Raw genomic sequence first — 5,024 nt, 5'->3', positions numbered from 1 at the left:
GACTTCTATTATTCTTATTTGCAGAAGATAAAGTTGATGGTGAAGAAGATAAATCTTCATATTTTTGTCGCTTGTTGGTGATAAAGATGAAGAACAAGAAGTGTGATTGGTGTTTTCTTTTTATTTACTTTTGGAATTAGCATCTTTGATTTGGTGTTGGTTTTATTTAATTTTGGATTCAGAAAACTAAAGAATTTGTTATGAACTTATGAGTTATAATATTTGGATTCAGCAACTAAAGTATTTTTTATTTTTAAAATGTTTGGAGTCTAACAAAAGTAAATAAACTAGTGTTTTGATCCAACTAAAATCTTCAACTAACAAGTGTATTGCCTTATCAAGTTCAATCATTGACTAAACTTACTTACTGATGCAGTCTTGAATCATGTCTTGAAGCGTTCATGAGCCATATGTCCGTTTGTAATTCTATGTCCCGCGGGCTGATCCGCAAAGGCCTACATGTTTTGCGGTACAGGTTTGGTCAACCATTTTGAAGACCACAGCCCACGCGGGCCTGACCCGCCGTGTCCCGCTGCAGTACGGGGCGGTATGGGACGAATCAACCTTTTTGACATTACTATGCAAAAACAATCCTAAAAGTATAATAAAATGATTTCTTACTTTTATTTCTTTATTAAATTAAAATATCAAACAAAACCTGTTACAACGCACGGGTTCATATCTAGTAGAATATAAAGATGGCACAACAAAGACATTGTGGAATTTTTTTTTTTTGAACACCTACATTGTGGATAGAGATGTCAATTGGGTTCTCCCGTCCTGTCCCGGACCGCTGCGGGTTTGTCTTCGGGCGGGACACGGCGGGCCTGTAGGCTGCCCAATCCCATACCGCATTCTTTGTAGGCCTTCGCGGGCCATCCCGCGGGATATCGGATATTACACTGTCTACCTCTTCCTGCACGAACAAACATAAACAAGAATTAGTTTCTGCAGGAACAAACACCAAACAAGAATGACTTGGTCATAGCAAAGTCTATTTCATTCACTTAAGACAATTTTTTTTATTGTGTGTACGTATACGTATACCATGAAGTACAATACCATGAAGGGCTATTTTAATTATCAAGCACAATGCGTGTACGTATACGTGTTTAGGACAATTTGATTATCAAGAACAATTTGATTATCAAGCACAATACCATGAAGAAACAATACGTGTACGTGTAGCTATGGAGATTAGTCTTTCAGCTGATATGTATCATTTTTATATGCATATATAGATTAGTTGACAAGCCTGTAACTACATATAGCTTAGTCTTGTTGCTGACTTGATAATAGCAAAATCTCTTTCATGTTACCTTTTCAATGCCCATCAGAATTGGAAGAGAGAGAAAGGCAATGATTCTTGAGAATTTCTTCATAGTTCCAGCTACTGGATTCCCTTCCATACCTTCCTGCATGTTCGACTAGAGACAGAAAAACAATACAAGACTTGCTTTCAATATATATTAGGTCTGAAGATAAGGACCTGTAAAGAGCTCCTACTACCTCCACCATAATTATGAAAGTGATGGCGGTGAGAAGTGGCAAGATATATGTAGTATCTGCAGTGGTGAGATCAGTAAACCAAAGAGTTCCACCGGTTTTAAATGACGGTACTTTCTCAGCCATGTTCCTGATCTGTATGTAGACAAAAGCATCAATCATTGAACGCACAGAAAAACAATGATGAGAGTCAAGTGAGATCAAACTAATCTTACAGCAAAGAAAAAGCTGATGAAGATGGGACAAGCCTCTCAACAAATTTCCTCTCAGTTAATTTTTGCTTCAGGAGGTTCTGGACTTGGATCCGTTGCATCAGAGAAGCTCCGGTGGAGGCTTGATGAAGCAGAGAAGCTCCGGTGGTGGCTTGATGAAGCAGAGAAGCACCGGTGGTGGCTTGATGAAGCAGAGAAGCTCCGGTGGTGGCTTGATAATGCAGAGAAGCACCGGTGGTGGCTTGATGAAGCAGAGAAGACATAATCAAGAAGCAGCTTAGGGACAGTTGCTCTGATCACTGAAATAAAAAAACAAAACTCACTTTCAATAACATATTCATCACTTTCTAAATCAATGTTGTTTACACTTACCATCAAAGACATAAGCTTGGATTTGGCTCCTAGTGTTACTAAGTTTGTAAACGCATCAGTAGTCTTTTAAAACACAATCACACTCACATACTAAATCGCCTTTTCAAACAGACAAGTAACAATTAACAATAAAACCATAAAAGTTTCTAATAGAACAGCTCATACAGTTTTAAACATCAAGCCACAATAAAAAAAAACATGAACTAAACATCAATTAAAATCGATTAAAACCGAAGCTAAGCTAAGCACAATCACACTCACATCAAGAACAATGACTTAATATCAGATTAAGAATCATCATGTTTCAGTGGACCATTTTATCATTTACGAAGTACACATGCAGAGATTGTAATCAAAAGATAAAGTCTAGAATTCATGAGAGAAAGAAATTTTATACCTTTTGGTGGAACGAAAAGGAAGAGAAGCTCCTCTGCTGCAGATTGAACACGATGTGGTCACCAGAAGCATTGTCGCCTGTCGGACATCGAACGGTCATCGTCGGAGCTCCATCTCTTCCCATGGCCATCATAGTCATCTCTTCCCACGGCCTCGTCGGAGCTCCATCTCGTCCCACTCTCTCTTTCGTTTTGTTTTCAGGTGACGAAAGCAACTGAAGCGTCTAGCGGTTCATCTGGGCCTTCCCGCGGTTGTTACGGGCCATCCCGCTTTAAACCCGGTACCGTGCAAGCCCCATCCGGCAAAACCCGCTTTTTGCGGGTCAAGAATTCCTAGACCCAAACCAGCCCCGCACCAAACCCTTATGGACCAGACCCGCGGGCCAGTACCCAGTTTGACATCTCTAATTGTGAAATCAAACTCTCCTTTTAAATAGATTTCTTCCGAAAAAGAGCATATAACTAAACTGCTTCACTTTTTGTTAACAATATATGATCTAAATTTGTTCGTGGCTTAAGATCTAATCTTCAAATATTCCTCAGTAGCTTAATGGTAGAACGGTCGACTGTTAACTAAAATTGGTCATAGATTAAGACTCGATTTGGCTAGATTTGATTCATTCCAAAATTTAAGAATTCAAAATATAAAAGTAGCTAATTTTTTCTTGTGTCTTTGTTTCTATTGCATTCTATCATTTGCTCTGTGATATTTAAGAATCACCATCAACACCTCGATGGCTTCAATTGTTTTAGTTGCTTAAGTGTTATTGTTGTCTTTATCCAATTACTGTATTTTCTCCGCTCAGTCTCTGCATCAGCGGTTCTTTTGGCCATGTTGCCTCTGTTGTTATCTCCATTGAACAATCTCTCCTTCAAATATGAGTAATCTATCTATAAAATATCGGTTTGACCAAAAAATAAAAGCAAGGACCAGACCTGTTTCAATGCATACCAATTATATTAAAGTTGCACAAACACAAAGATTATAAGAACTTCTCTTTTTATTAGATTTAGAAACTCTCTCAAAACTAAATCTCTCAATGTGTTTTTCTTGATGGAACATCTCTCCATGAGAACTCTTTATATAGGACGAAGCTACATCTTTTCCTAATAATAATATGGAAACATTCCTAAGCTCGATATGTTTTCTTTTTTTATTAACCCATCAAACTTCACTTTAGTGAGTAAACGTGCTCCTCAAGTTAATTGGAATTATCCACAATTCTCCCCCTTAATTCCAACTTGAATCTTAGGTATATTGATCTTCTGAACTCCGATGAACTTGCGCATTGCTTCGAACTTGATCCTCGCCAATGGTTTAGTGAGTATGTCTGCCTTCTGCTCTACTCCATGTACATGTTTAACTTCGATCAAGTTGAACTCCACACATTCTCTAATGAAATGGTACTTCGATAGTATGTGTTTGCTTCTACCGTGAAACACCGGGTTCTTGGTGAGGGCTATCGCTGACTTGTTGTCAATCTTCAACACGGCCTTCTTGTCTTCTTTGTTCATGATCTCGACCATCAACTCTTTTAACCATATTGCTTGTTTTGCAGCTTCTGTAGCTCCCATGAACTCCGCCTCACATGAAGAGAGTGCCACCATGGGTTGCTTGCACGATGTCCACGTGATCGGCGATGTTCCTAGGTATAACATAAACCCTGTAGTGCTTCTTCCATCATCAACGTCTATGTTATGGCTGCTGTCACTGTAACCTGTAATCTCCGTTGTTCCATCCCGTTTGAAGAAGAGACCATGCTGTGTAGTGCCCTTTATCTATCGTAGTAGATGCTTCACTGCTTCTCCATGACTCTCTCTTGGACATTTCATATATCTGCTTAATACACCAACCGAAAACGCCAAGTCCGGTCGTGTATGAAGAAGATACCTTAAGCATCCTATAGTGCTTCGATACGATGTTGCATCAATCTCAGGCTCCTCCTCTGCCTTTAATATTTTCAAACTCGTGTGCATCGGAACGTGAGTATAGTTACATAACTCCATCTTTGTCTTGACAAGTATACCTTTCGCGTATCCTCCTTGCTTGATTCGAATGCCATCAGCTGTTGGGGTCAAAAGCGGTTACGACGAAGTTAACGTCCAAATCCCCGAAGAAGAAAAACGTAGAAAAATTCTTTGACAAATATATTTTATAAATAGATTCTTCTTTACGAAAAACCTTTGCGGAAGAAACGCGAATTATCGGACAAGAGCTCGAGAAGGATCGTTACGCAGCGACCAAACGCGTACTCCGCTTGGTCGCTACGTAGCGACCAAGTTCGAGCCAAAGCTCAGTCGCTACATAGCGACCAAACGCCCATTCCGCTCGGTCGCTACATAGCGATCGAGCTCGAACCAAAGTTCGGTCGCTACGTAGCGACCGAGCTCTTCCAAAACGTCGATACGACATCAGTCCATGCATTCTCATATACTCTTCGATGCTGTCTCCCGAATACCGTAGCGAACCCATCTCACGTTCCCCGCCATCTCTAAGTTATCAATCAAACTTTACAGTAAAAACCGCGGAAAGTTCATT

At 39.8% G+C, this 5,024-nt stretch overlaps 1 long non-coding RNA gene across 1 annotated transcript; it reads right to left on the bottom strand.

Moving 5' to 3' along the window:
• Positions 1 to 600: 600 nt before the first annotated feature.
• On the bottom strand, positions 601 to 3,295 carry LOC106444750. The gene is made up of 5 exons (XR_001288325.3): positions 2,488 to 3,295; positions 1,722 to 2,017; positions 1,510 to 1,641; positions 1,320 to 1,427; positions 601 to 916 (listed from the first exon to the last, which is right to left on the bottom strand). It is a non-coding gene; the product is annotated as an uncharacterized LOC106444750 (long non-coding RNA).
• Between the last annotated feature and the right edge of the window lie 1,729 nt (positions 3,296 to 5,024).

This window comes from Brassica napus, chromosome C8 (genome assembly GCF_020379485.1).
Source record: "Brassica napus cultivar Da-Ae chromosome C8, Da-Ae, whole genome shotgun sequence".
Classification (NCBI taxonomy): Eukaryota; Viridiplantae; Streptophyta; class Magnoliopsida; order Brassicales; family Brassicaceae; genus Brassica; species Brassica napus.
This window is presented reverse-complemented; position numbering and strand designations above follow the sequence as displayed.